At 33.4% G+C, this 15,004-nt stretch overlaps 1 protein-coding gene across 3 annotated transcripts in view; it reads left to right on the forward strand.

Annotated features, from left to right (window-relative positions):
• Window positions 1-15,004, forward strand: part of LOC140436732 (uncharacterized) — a 172,288-nt gene that overhangs the window by 76,285 nt on the left and 80,999 nt on the right. The window contains exon 2 of one of the 3 annotated variants that reach the window (XM_072525793.1): window positions 12,776-12,803. The exons of the other annotated variants lie outside the window; for them this stretch is intronic. The gene's annotated coding sequence lies outside the window, so the exon portion shown is untranslated. The remainder of the gene's footprint in view (window positions 1-12,775; window positions 12,804-15,004) is intronic. 3 annotated transcript variants of the gene reach the window in all.

Here is a 15,004-nt window from a genome sequence, read left to right on the forward strand (position 1 = left end):
GAGGCGTGGACAATGACCCCATTATTGATGAAAAAAGTAGAGGCCTTCGAAATGTGGGCTTACCGACGTATATTACGTATATCCTGGACTGAGCACGTGACCAACGAAGAGGTACTACGCCAGATAGGTAAAGAGAGAGAGAGAGATAGGAATAAGTATAAAGAAAAGAAAGTTGGAATACTTGGGTCACGTTATGAGACATAATAAATATAGAGTACTACAGCTGATCGTTAAGGGGAAAATAGACAGCAGAAGGGGTCCAGGGAGGAGAAGACACTCGTGGCTCCAAAACTTGCGGCAATGGTTCGGATTGTCATCTGCTGAACTATTCAGATCTGCCGTAAACAAAATCAGAATAGCCATGTTAATTGCCAACGTTCGGAACGGACAAGGCACATGAAGAAGACTTTATTTGCGGCAAAATATTTTTGTGGATAGGACACTCTGATCAAAAGTTGATACAAATTTTATTTTTATAGTTAAAGAGTTTTATAAAACTCTTCTTCAACTTGGACCATTTCATCATTTATTTGATATATTTTTAGTTCTAGAAGCTGTTGCCCTCAATATACCCATATAGTACTGATATTTGCAATTTTCCAGAAACAAAAATATTAATGTTAAAAATAACTGTCGGACTGGTATAACACCTTCTCCTCTAAAAATATGTGCTGATTAGTATTTTCTCTATAATATACATTAAAATATTAATGTTGGTCAGTTTGACTGTTTATTGATTTTGTATCCACCAATGTTAATGTGGTGACAAATTTTATTATATATTAATGATATTACTTTACCTCTTTGTTACGAACTGTTATTTAAGGTTTGATCTGTTCAAATAAATACATTAATGTATCTTTTTTCAAACGAAACCTTTTAAAGAAATATAATTCAACATATTATTCTAAACAATTCACTCTTTCTTTATAAAGTTGAAGAAGTTATCAGCCTCATTTTAAATGTGAAAAAATAACATTTTAAACAAACTTAAAACAAAGAAGATTGACAGAAATTTGAAGTTATAATGTATAGTTATAGAAACATAAAACATAAAAATACAGAAACAGAAATTTACGCTTAAAGTGGATTTTTAATTTATTTATTCATGATGGAGTTCCTCAAGGTTCAGTTTTAAGCACATCCTTATTCATTCTTTCGATTAGCAAGTTAAGTGAAAATACAGCTCCACCAATCAAATGCGTATTATATGCCGATGACCTAATAATGTACTGTCATGCTAAATATAACGCAACTACTAGTAAAATTCTACAATTAGGAGTAAATGACCTACAAAACAAAGTAGCTTCTCTAGGACTTATCCTTTCCCACTCTAAATCCAAAGTAATTAAATTTAGCAGAAGAATGAGTTCTTTTGATCCTGAAATCATTATTAACAACTTCAAATTACCGGTTGTTGATAATTGCAAAATATTAGGGCTGATATTTGATTCAAAATTAACCTGGAAACAACACATACAGGAACTTAAAGAAGTTTGCCTAAAAAGGTTAAATATAATCAAAACACTCTCACATTATCATTGGGGCGCGGAAGAAACTACGTTACTGAAAGTTTACAGATCACTTATCCGTTCCAAGCTCGACTATGGATGTTTTGTCTATATGTCTGGTACTAAATCAATCTTAAATTCACTAAATACAGTACACAACACAGCTATTCGTCTAAGTCTTGGAGCATTCCGTTCTAGTCCGGCAGAAAGTCTTTACTGTGAAGCTAATGAACCTCCTCTATGGCTTAGGCGAGAAAACCTTCTTCTCTCCTATGCTGCTGCAGTATATCATTTAATTACATCACATCATCCCCATAACAACCCTTCATGTAACTTAATTATAAATCCTATTTCTAGTCTTCTACAACCGTTGCTTAAAGATATAAATTTATCTGAAACCAGAACTCTACCATTCTCCAATAATCCCCATTGGACCAACATACTCCTACATCATGATATTTCCCTCACCAAGTTTAACAAGGAAAATACCAGTATCAGTACATTAAGAATTCTCTTTCTAGAACTTATAAACAAAAATAAATATAACATAGTTCTTTACACTGACGCATCAAAGACTGAAAGTGGTGTTGGATATTCTGTAAGCACTGTACAACAGCCTATCGAACTCTCTAAAATTTCTCCTTGGTGTAGTATCCACACTGGTGAACTACTAGCTATCTCACATGCTTTCAAATATGCCCAACAATATCCAAATGCACACATTGCCATATGCTCTGATTCACTTTCCTCTAAACACTCCATTAACGCTATATCCACCAACCATCCTATCGTCCAAGATATTCATGACACATATTAGCTTCTTATAAACCAAAATACAACTATCACTCTGATATGGGTACCATCCCATGTTGGTATTAGTGGTAACGAAAAAGCTGATTGCCTTGCCAAAAAAGCCGCATTATCCACGGACACCATTATCAATATACAAATTTGCAACGATCTCAAAGCTAGACTGAAGAAGCTGAATCGATCCACCTGGCAGATTCACTGGAATAATGTTTCTTCAGCGCTGCATGAAATTAAACCCTCAGTGAACCTTCTTACCTATCCCAGTTTATCTCGAAAAAATATGGCAATCATACGGAGATTGCGTATAGGACATACCCGTCTAACTCATGGCTACTTGATGACATCATCTCCACAACCAAAATGTCAGCACTGCAATACGACTCTCCGAATCAGGCATATGCTTATCGAATGCCCTTTTTATGCCAAAATACGCCAACAGCTCGATATCAGTACTAACTTCAAAGAGGTCCTAAACAGCACAGACCAAATCAACAAGGTTATCAAATTCCTCGAGAAAAGTCAAGTGCTCAACAAAATATAAATGTTATATTATAAGTTTTTATTATTTTCTCTTTATGTTAAATGTTAACTACATTATTTTGTAATTAATATGATATTACCATGTAAATCGTAACTCGTGTTAATGACCATAGATGTCACATGCACGTTAATTTAAATAAAAAAAAATAATAAAAAAAAATTATTTAATCCACTTTAAATTGATTATCACATCGTTATTAATTGGATGATATATAAAATAGACGATTTTATATTGTTAATTTGTTGTTTGATAATTAATTGGATGAAATGACATTTATAATGAATCTGGTCGTTTAAGAATCGTTAAGAATCGAATTTTAGTATCGACCATTTATTTTTGTGTTTATTATCTTTTATTGACATATACTTTTAATTTTTTATTTAATGTCTGATATTTTTCATGTAGTTTTTAATTTAAACCTACTTAGAGTACATATATAATGACTAGAAACCCGTGAAGACCCGCTATTCTATGACACTACTTGTGACGACGCCATCTTGTGGCGCTAGTTCTGTGACACTCGCCTCAGCATTTCACTATAGAGAAAAAAGTAAAACTCCAGTGTAGAAGCTTCGCTTCAAAAATATGGAATAAGTTAGGAATAGTAATCATAAAATTTACCATTAAAAGATTTTATGTATCTAATATACACTTATATAAAAATTCTTAAATATACCTATATAAATGAAAAGCCACCACTGACGTAAAAAATGTTCTATCTTCTATATTCAACTAATTTGTTAGAAATTCCTTGTGTGTCGTATTAAGTCGTGTATATATCATCATGGCGACTCGATCACATTCCTGGAACTAACACGTTTCGTCAACTGAGCTGAAGGCATAACTCAAACAATGTGTTTTTGTAATGAAAACCGCCATTCAGCTTCCGCATATATCACTGAACGATCGCTGAAAAAGCGCAAGTTCGTTTTCGATTAGTACAGCAGCTTACAGTGAAGAGTAGTACAAACAATAAAATTATCCCATCACTTAGAATATACAGACTTATGTTAAAGAACCGATACCGTGAAGTAATGACTTGTTTGCTCTACTCTTATTTGACTGAACAAATATACAGATAAAAATTAGTGCAAATCAAATAAAAAAAGTAAATGGTAATCAATATTTGAATAGAATAGTAAAAAGAAAAAATAAATGTAGGTGTTACAATATTGCATAAATATATAAATTTTAAAGTCGTCTACTTTAAAATGTATAAGGTATGTCTGAATTGTCAATATAGATGAGTCAGATAAAATTAAATTATTAGAAGAATTTTTCACTAAGTAACAAAAAACAAAATTTGTTTAATTTACTAATGTTTGTATTTTGAGAACGATTTCCGAAGTGGAAATTGAAACGTCAATAAACGTATTTTAACCTGTATAAATATAGACTACAAATTAATAAAAATTATTATGCCTCGGTAGAACGGTACGGAATCTGTTTTCTAGACTACCAAAAGGCATTTGATTGTGTGAAGTGGGAAGTTCTCTGGACAGTTCTTCATGAGATGGGAGTTCCAGATCATTTGGCAATATTAATTAAAAACTTATACGAAGATAACTCAGTTAAAATAAGAATTGAAAACCAGCAATCTGATACCTTCAAAACCAGCAGAGGTGTACGACAAGGGTGCATACTATCTCCAGACCTGTTCAATTTATATGGAGAATACATAATGAGGAACGCACTCGATGGATGGAGAGGCGGCATCTCCATTGCAGGAAAAAAGATCTCAAACTTAAGATTCGCAGACGATACAACACTGATAGCAACATCTGAAGAGGAGATGTCGAGACTGATAAAGAGAGTAGAAACCGAAAGCAACAAGTGTGGGCTCAAGATTAATAATCAGAAAACAAAAATCATGATTGTGGACCACGCGAATATCCTCCAAACAACAGGCGCCCTAAATCAATTCGAGAAAGTAGACGAGTTCACGTATCTAGGATCTTCCTTAAGCAATGCAGCCTCCTCCCATACGGAAATTCGCAGAAGAATAGGGATGGCCAAGAACGCGATGAGTCGACTGTCAAAAATATGGAAGGACCGCTCTTTATCCAAAAAACTCAAAATGAGACTGGTACGGACACTCATTTTTTCAATCTTCAGTTACGCTGCCGAAACATGGACAATAAAATCAGAGGATAGGAAAAGGATTGACGCATTCGAAATGTGGTGCTGGAGACGAATGCTACGCGTCTCGTGGACGGAGCACAGATCCAATCAGTCGATTCTCGAAGAGCTAAACATTCAGACCAGACTCTCCTCTCAGTGTCTTGCAAATGTTTTAAAGTTTTTTGGCCACATTGCGAGAAGAGACAATGACAACTTAGAAAGATTAATTGTATGCGGCAACGTAGAAGGACGTAGAGGCAGAGGACGCTCACCTATCCGATGGTCAGATCAAGTACAGAAAGCCACTGGAGAGACGTTTTCCGAGTCCATGAGAGCAGCCCAAAATCGCAAGAGATGGAGAGAATTGACAGCCTGCATTGTAGGAAATCACGATCCTCAGCAATGAGGAAACGACAAGAGAGAGAGAGAGAACGGTACTCTCTCGAGTGGCTTCACGAAATTCAAGGAGTCACGGATTTGAATTTGATAGAGCACGGGAATTTGTTCATTTTCCTTCTTCTTACAATGCCGTACATACTGGGTAATGTATACTGTAAATGTATTCCTTCTTCCTCTTTTTTATTACTGTGTTGCACCAGGTACGTCGTATCAGGATGGTTTGTGAACCATGAGTCCTAGTGAACCTGGATCTATTCCAGCTTCAATTTTGCCAAATAAGATAAAATTCAAGATTATATTTTATATGTCACGTCTTTGAAATATGGCCTAGATTAGATTATGTAAAGTCCTTAAGGCCACGCAGCCTCATCGCACTTCGACCTAATGAGGTCTTTTGTGCATACCTTACTCTAGTTGAACTCTAGGATGCCGATACTTCTGATAAAGTTGATAAGCTTCCTAGGTGACCTGTTTCCTATGTTCATATGTAGAACAGTGCTACGCAATTGTATAGTATATGTTCTGTCGTTTCTTTTTCGTTGTCATAAAAACGACAGTTCTTGCTCTCTGATTTGTCCATGTTTTTCAGATGATATCTCAGAAGGTTTGATATAAAAGTAAGAATGCTACAATGCTACGTCTTCTCTGTCCCTTTTTATGGTGTTGAATCGTGGACCTTGCACGAAGATATGTGCAGAAAACTGGAAGCATTTGAGATGTGGCTATATCGGAGAATGCTTAAGATCCCGTAGACTGACCGAGTCACAAATGAGAAATGAATCTTCTTCCTCAGAAGAATGAATAACACCGAGAGGTACTCACCACCATCAAATCTCGAAAGTTACAGTTCTTTGGACATATTATGCGAAATGAATTCAGATATGCTCTCCTTCAAGCCATCCTGCAAGGAAAAATATTTGGAAAACGAGGTCCAGGAAGAAGAAGAACATCTTGGTTAAAGAACCTCAGAATCTGGTTCAATACAACATATGTGCAGCTTTTCCGCGCTGCTGCAGATAAGATAAAGATTGCCATGATGATCGCCAACATTCGTAACGGATAGGCACATCAAGAAGAAGAATCTCAGAAGCCAGTGACCAATGAGAAGGTCAATAACCAGTTTGATATCTTTTTTACTCATTTCGAGAAGGCAGTTTGTTGCAGTAGACGACACTTTTATGAGCCTTTTTGTTTGCCTTTTTTCTGGTGTTTCCTTTTCTAATATTTGTTAAGAGCTAGGAAAATGAGTGTTTAACAGCTCCCCAATAGTTTCAGTTAGGCTCTCAGTACAGTCACCATTCGGCTTTTTCATCAGTCCGATTTTATCTGTGTGATCTTTTGAGAACATCTTTTGAAGTCGTTGTGCAGGAGCTAATTCTGACATCCTATCGCCTAGTTTCTTCCAAGAGTTCCTCTTTAATTTTCTGAGATGTTTGTTGTACTCAGTAAGGGCAATTCTGTAGAAATCCCCTCTACCTGTACGTTTTACCCTATTAAAGAGTTATATAACCTTTTACCTAAGTTTAGCTAACTTTTTAATCCATCAGGGAATATCCCTAGTGGATGTCTTATGTTTTAGTAGACAACTTTATTCATATGCCTTTATTATGGCATTTTACATCTTATGTGTTGATAGTTCGACATTGAGACTTCATTCGAGACATTGTGTATGTTATTTGCTATAAATGAACTAGTTCGCATTATATAAAGAACTACTTTCCTAGTTGCGTTAATAAAGATGGGTTTGTTACCTCTGTTTTAGAATATGGCTTAAGTATGAGACTTCTCGCTGCTTAATGATGTTAAGTAGCTCTTTCTAAGTATAAGCATTATGTGTAATATGAGTCAACCCATGGAATTTTGAGTAACCTTTTAAGATAGTGCATTTCGAAAGCTTCTATGCAATTTAGCGATTTTGTTATTTCTAGCGATTGCTATTCGTATTTTCAGTCCTTCATCGCAGTCCTATTTAGTGTTTAAAGTAGTCACTAAATGTTCTCAACTCTATGAGTTATTTATTTGAATATATGAGATTATTTACCGATTGTTATCTACGCTATTTTTGCAATATGAATGTTAAAACCGAGAGAAATACTTATCTCTCACTTTATCAGTATTATTTACTATCACCCAGCATATCATAAATTATTCATAGTGATTCTATTTATTTATCCTGCCACACGTCTTATGTTTATTTGTTCTATAAATAGACCGTTGGTATTCTTAATTATGTCTTTTGATTCCAGTATAATTGTTGGATGATCCTCATATCGTAATTATCGGGATCAACCTCCTGCAAATTGTCAAATACCTTTTGTTAAACATCTTTCAACTCATGTAGTCTTTATACATCTAACAAAGGCAAACGATAGTGTAGCACGTTCAATGCTCTGGTTAGCAATGGAAAAACAAGGAATAAATAAAAAATAAAAAAGCAGTACAATAGCTTTACAAAAATATGACGGTAAAAATTAAAACTGGAAACAAATTACCTAGAGAAATTTCCATTGGTAAGGGTCTAAAGCAAGGCTGCTGCATAGCACCTACACTGAATACTCAAAATATATCTGAATAAGGCACTTTTAGTGTGGAGAAGAAAATGCTGCGATATGGACATACCAATCGAATACGAGAGATTGTACAAGATACACTTCGCTGACGACCAAGTCATTCTAGCTAAAGATGAGAGTCATATAGACTATATGCTTAGAAAACTGGAAGAGGAGTACACCGAGTGGGGTCTTACAGTTAATATACAAAAAACCGAGTATTTGGTTACAGAAAGAAAACCAGAGAGCCTATAAATTAAAATGGGAATTATAAAATCAACTGAAACCTTCAAATACTTGGGAGTCCAAAAATCATTAAAAGCAGGGAGTAAAGAAATAATACATTCTAAAGAAAATAAAAGAAGAATTTATAACACAATAATAAAAAGTATTGGGTTGTACGGCGTCCAACTTTGGGAAATTCATTAAAGAAACAAATCAAACATTAAGGCCATGGAAATAGACCATTGAAGACGAAGTTGCCGGCACACTAGACTTGATAGGGTGAGGAACGTAGACAATAGGAGTGAAATGAAATTTGACCTAGACATAATAGATAATATCGAAGCCAAAAGACTAAATTGGTGTGGTCTTTTGCAGAGAATTCCTGAAAATACATGACCAAAAAAGATAGAAAAATGGACTCCGCCTACTAGAAAAAAATTAGACCAAGACGGTCATGATGCAGACTAAGATGCAATGACCGCCAGAGATTTAAAAATTGATTTGTTTCTCTGATTAATTTTTTTTTTATTTTAGAAAATCTCCTAACCTTTTTGTATGTTTACTTTTTAGGAAGGAAGAAACTTTCTTTCCTCCAGCAGGAAGTTTTCTCGAAGCGACGTCCCTTTTAAATAGCTAGAGGTATTTCTTCTTGTCTTTTTTTGCCCATTTTAATAACGATATCTCCGATCCAGAATCAATCAAAATTTTAATCGCTTTATTTTTAATAAATGCATCTAAAAATATTAGATTGGAATTAGAATTTTGTCTTGCGTTTTCCGCCAACTGTATAAACTCTCTCGGGTGACAAAATATACCGGAGAGTTTTTTACTTTTGTTTAGTGGATCCTGTCTGGATTCGTTGCATACATCTTCTTCCTCGTTTTCTATTGCTACATGATTTATCTCCCTTCTATTTTGTCGTTGGAAGCTCTGATTATTTCTACCGCCCCTTTGTTCGTTCGTATTCCTATTCGGAGGATTTTGTGCAGCTCTGTTCCTGTTGTGATTTTCATATGTTCTATTTTGTGTGTCATCCCTATTATCATAATTTTGTTGTCTAGTGTAATTGTGGTATTCTCTTGGCCTATATTCATTTGTTGATCGGGGATGTCGGTTTCTCTGGTCATAATTTGATTGATACCTTCTTTCCGGTCCATTATATTGGTCATGTTGTCTTCTGTTTCTCACTTCTCTTCTTTTCGCTTCTTTTAATTGAAGGAATTGGCACAAACTATCAATATCTTGATAGTTAACATACATACATCTTTCTTCAGATATTCCCATTTTCTTGTGATATTTTCCATTCTGTAGCTCTTGGTTGATTTCCCATTGTTTATTTTTCCCCCAGAAATAATTAAGAAATTTATTTTCGAAATCTTTTCAATTTTCAAACTCATTTTCTTTGCTTTCATACCATAACGCTGATTCTTCTTTCAGATGGTTTCTAATTGTTTCTTTGCAATCGTCAAAATATCTAACATGTTGCAATTTAGTTTTTAAATTTTTAACAAACGGTACTGGGTGTGTTTTTCTAATATCCCCGCCAAATTGTATTTTCGCTTCTTTAACTTCTTTTCTCTCTGCTCCTCTTAGTTCAATTTCTGCAATATGTTTTTCATTTTGCTTTAATCTCCTTTCTACTTCTTTCCTGTCTTCTTGTAGCGCCATTTCAAATTTTTCTTCTAACTGATCTAATTCCTTTTTCTGGCCAATCTTGATTTCCTTCATCTTATTTTCTACTCTCTTTTCTTGTTCTCCCATTTTATTTTTAATTTCATTAATCTCTTCTATTTGTTGTATCAGTTCTTTCTTTATCTCCTCAAGACATCCTTTAATTTCCTGTTCATAGTTTTACAGACGCTGCTCTATATTGCTCATTGTTTGTTTTGTTTCTTGTTGATTTTTATCCATTTTCTTTGATTTTTCATTCATTGTTTGTGTCTGTATTTGCATCATTGCTAATAATTTTTCTAACATCCCTGTTTCTTTTCTTTCCTCCATTATTGTGGCATTTCCTTCATTATCCGATCCTTCTTCAACAATTGTTTCCTCTTCTCTGTTATCCTCCCCCCTTTCTTGCATTTTGCTTTGACTTCTTGTGGTCGACATGTTGTTTCTTTTTGTTACTGTTTTTGTCCCCGCCAAATGTGAAATTTTACCACACTCTTGTGGTACCACAATATGTTGCAGAACAGGACAAATATTTCTCCCCAAATTTAATAAATTTTCACGACAAATATCAAATATGCAATCCGTAAAATTCAAATAATTCAAAATAAATATCAAATGTACGATTGGTAAAGAAAATAAAAATCAAATAATTCAATAGCAGTAAATATCAACTAACTACGATCAATGAATAAATCAAATTTTTATGCACTGGAAAAATTGTCAAAATACTTTCAAATTCAAATTCCCTCAATGATATTTTTTAATCTCTGGACCACCTGTACTTATTCCAGATCTCTCTCCCTACCATTATACGTAAAGCTGCGATATTTTCAAGCCACCACGTTTTGGAAGCCAGTTAATGTGATATTAAAAGTCAGAGATGCGCCAAGCAATTAATTAGTTAATTAATTAATTAATTAAACTTATTTAAATGATGCAATTATGATTTTATCACACTATTTAATTCTCTTATCTCAGGGTTATATTCGGCTTCAATATCTATGCTTTACATATGATAGGCAAGGTCTGAGGGATACTGGAATAATAAACATATATGATACAAAATTATATATTGAAATAAAATTCACACTCAAATATCTTAAACAAAAATATCTCATATAAGGATTATCAAAATTTTGTTCTACGTACGTGAACCTTCACTATATAAATTACAATTTCAAATCAAAATTGTTGTCCTATATCTCCTGATCAATATTTCTATCTTTTCTGAAGCAATTAAAAAAAACTTTGTTGATAACGAAAAAAACTGACGAATGGTAAAAAAAAACTATCTCTCTGAAGATGAGTTGTCCAAATCCTTGTTCCTGGTAGCCTACACTATCCATTCTTCGCAGTTCCCTAGGTAATCCGCAATCTTACAACAAATTATTGCGAGCCTCTCGTCTTCAATGATTTCCTTCAGATGCACGTATCGTTCAAAAGACGCTAGCCTCTTCTCCTCTCGATAAACTGAATCTCTCGTTCCGGCCTGAACAGTGACTCTTGGAATATATAAGTAGAAAAGTATGACTTACAATATTTTACTGGATCAGCTTCCTACAAACTATTAACATGCTAATCGGTTTCTACAAATTCTTAAGAACTAACCGAGAAATATAATTTCTAAATTCTACCCTATTGTCTTTATTCACTGTACAAGTCCATTTGGAAAACCCGGTCGTATTGTTCAATCCACTACGTTCACTCAAATATATTTTACAAAGAAAGTAATTTATGCATATCTTTAATTTTGTTTACTACAGGTAATCCAAAGATAATGGACTTTCATTTCTTTGAAATATCTTTTATAGTTTATCAGTTGAAATATTTTGAATTATTATATTTTATAATTTGAAATATATTAAGAGCAAACCAATATTATTTTTAATTTTACATAGTATAACAACTCTCCAGGATATCTTGAAAATTTATTTAGATGGTCTATTTAGTCATTTTAATTTTATCTTTGGCGGATAAAATAAATCATAACAATATATATATATATATATATATATATATATATATATATATATATATATATATATATATATATATATATATATGTATACAGTCGTTAGCTTTATATGTATATATATATATATATATATATATATATATATCTTCTTCTTTTTCTTTTTATATAGACATGACTGTCTGTTTTTCAATGTGCCTCCAGTAAGTTATCGTTCCATCGTTTTCGTGGTCTTCCTACTCATCGTCTTCCTATTGGGAAACCGTCTCTTGCCGTCTTCACTACTCTATTTGTTGTCATTCGGCTTATATGATTGTTCCATTCTACTCTTCTATTTCTTACCCAGTTCTTGATGTTCTCCTTGCATCTACGTCGTATATCTGTACTTCAAGCTCTGCCCTATCTGTTTTAGTTCTTGTTTCTGCCGCATATGTCATTATTGGTCTGATGACTGTTTTGTAAATTCTCCCTTTCGTTTCTTTCCTGATATTTTTATTTCTCCATATTGTTTCATTCAGGCAGTCTGCGGCTCTGTTTGCTCTATTCACTTGATCTTCCACTTCCGTTTCGAGCCTTCCGTAGCTAGATAATGTGATGCCTAGATATTTAAACCCCATCACTTGTTCTATTATCTGACCTTCCAGCTCCAATTTACATCTTAGTAAATTTGCTGTTGTACCATGCATTTTGTCTTTTTTGGGGAAATTAACATGTTAAATTTTCTGGCGGTTATATTAAATTGGTGCAGCATACGCTGTAAATTATCTTCACTTTGAGAGAGTAGTATTGCGTCGTCTGCATAGCAGATTATTTTAAGTTGTTTTCTCTCTCTCTCTCTCTCTCTCTCTCTCTCTCTATATATATATATATATATATATATATATATATATATATATATAATATACTGTATTTTAAAATACTTTCATAAAAATAATCTTGTACATTTATTAATTCTACAATCTCCTTTTTATTTCAGCCGGCGGTATCAAATTAACATTCTTCTGGTTAGTAATGACATTCGAAAGTAATCGAGTGAAGATAACTATTAAACTACATATTTCTAAAAGCTGTGCAGTTATCAATTAATAACTGTACTTGTTTATTAAACTGGTTTTAACAGTGTTGTAGTTAAATTATCTCTATTTACATTCAATTAGTCACATATTTTTGTTGTCGATCATCATCAACAGTTAATACATAAACTATTGAAAGGAGAAAAGCGCTGACGAGGTTTTTCGTAGTAGTTTAATTAGATATACTATTTTGAACATATAAATCAATAATAATGTATACTCTTTAAGTTATATCATCAGAGATTACTCTACTTTATTCTTTTTTATTATTTTATTAGTATAGTTGCATAATGTTTTCATATAGATTTTTTTAAGGCATTTAATAAATTTTCCGACAGTTTTATATATATATATATATATATATATATATATATATATATATATATATATATATATATATATATATATATATACACTTCTCCAAGAAATTAACGCACCACTTTGAAATATTAAAATATTTGATTAGTGTTAATAAAAATTTCCATTGTAATGTTATATTTTGCAAGCCCCTCGTATATGTTATTCGTACACTGTATATTTACTGACTATGTTTTATCGCTATAGTTTTTTTTGCAACAAAACAAAAAGAAGCAAAAAATGTACCAATTCTATAAATATACTAATTTCCAAGTGTTCACGAATTTCTTTCGGCTACTTTTTAATTGTTGATTATTGTTAATTGTGTTTATTATAGAGCGTCAATCACGTAATTTAACCCGAGATGAATGTGCCCAAGCAGTGATACTGTCAAAAGAAGGTTGGAGTTACCGAAGAATTGGTCGTCGGTTTAATGTTGTCCACACATCCGTCTCACGGGTGTTAGAAAGGTTCCTCGAAACAGGGGATCATACTCGCAGACCAGGGCAAGGACGAAACCGGGTAACTATCGCTATTCAAGATCGATTTTTAAGAATTTCTGCTCCTCGACAACGTTTTGTAACACATCGAAGTCTACAAATTCAGCTTCGAGACGTGCATGCTATACAAATTAGTACTGAAACTGTTCGCCAGCGACTGAGGGAATACAACTTAACACCTAGGATTGCCGCCCGAGGTCCTCTATTAACTGCAGAGCATCGAAGGGGGAGACTACATTTTGCCAGAGAACACGTTAATTGGTTAGAGGCTGACTGGGAACGAGTGCTATTTACTGATGAATCCCGATTTTGTTTGTACAATAACGACAGACGTGTTCGTGTGTTGTGACGACCCAACGAACGATATGATCAGTGTAACTTCTCACACACCACATTTTTTGGTGGAAGATCCATTATGGTGTGGGGTGGTATTTCTTTGACCGCACGTACGGACCTAGTGGTCATACAAAATGGAACTGTTACAGCTGAAAGGTATATATTGGAGATCCTGGGGCAACATGTAGTACCATTCGCACCTTATAGCGGTGAAAATTTCTTACTAATGCAAGATAATGCCAGACCTCACGCTGCACAGATCGTCAGAAATTATCTAGAAGAGGTAGAAATTAACACTATGGAATGGCCAGCACATAGTCCGGATTTAAATCTGATTGAAAATATCTGGGATATCCTTGGTAGGCGACTAAGAGCGACACCGATCCAACCAAACAACTTACAGGAAGTGGGAGAGATGCTGATCCAGATTTGGAGAGAACTAGACCAAAATGAAATACGGCAATTAATTTTAAGTATGGGCCAACGATGTGAGGCTGTTATACGTAGTAGAGGTAAAAATACTCGTTATTAAGACTTTTTTTATATTTTAGTTTACTTTTCTTATCATTATTTTTTAGAATTTTCCGTTTTATTTTTTTTTTCTCATGTACTTCAACATTTTCTGATCATTAGACAAATTGTTATAATTACTAATAAAATGTAGAATAAATTTGGGAAGTTTTATTTTTTATTCTTTGCCTGTTTACAAATAAAATTGATTTATTGAAGTGGTGCGTTAGTTTCTTGGAGAAGTGTATATATATATATATATATATATATATATATATATATATATATATATATATATATATATATATATATATATATATATATATGCACAGTGAAATTTAAATCTATAAAGCAACGATAGGCCAGGATGTCATATTCCGATAATTGTTTAAAATACTAAAACCATTAACATATTTTATAACATTAACT

This window comes from Diabrotica undecimpunctata, chromosome 3 (assembly GCF_040954645.1).
Source record: "Diabrotica undecimpunctata isolate CICGRU chromosome 3, icDiaUnde3, whole genome shotgun sequence".
Lineage (NCBI taxonomy): Eukaryota > Metazoa > Arthropoda > Insecta > Coleoptera > Chrysomelidae > Diabrotica > Diabrotica undecimpunctata.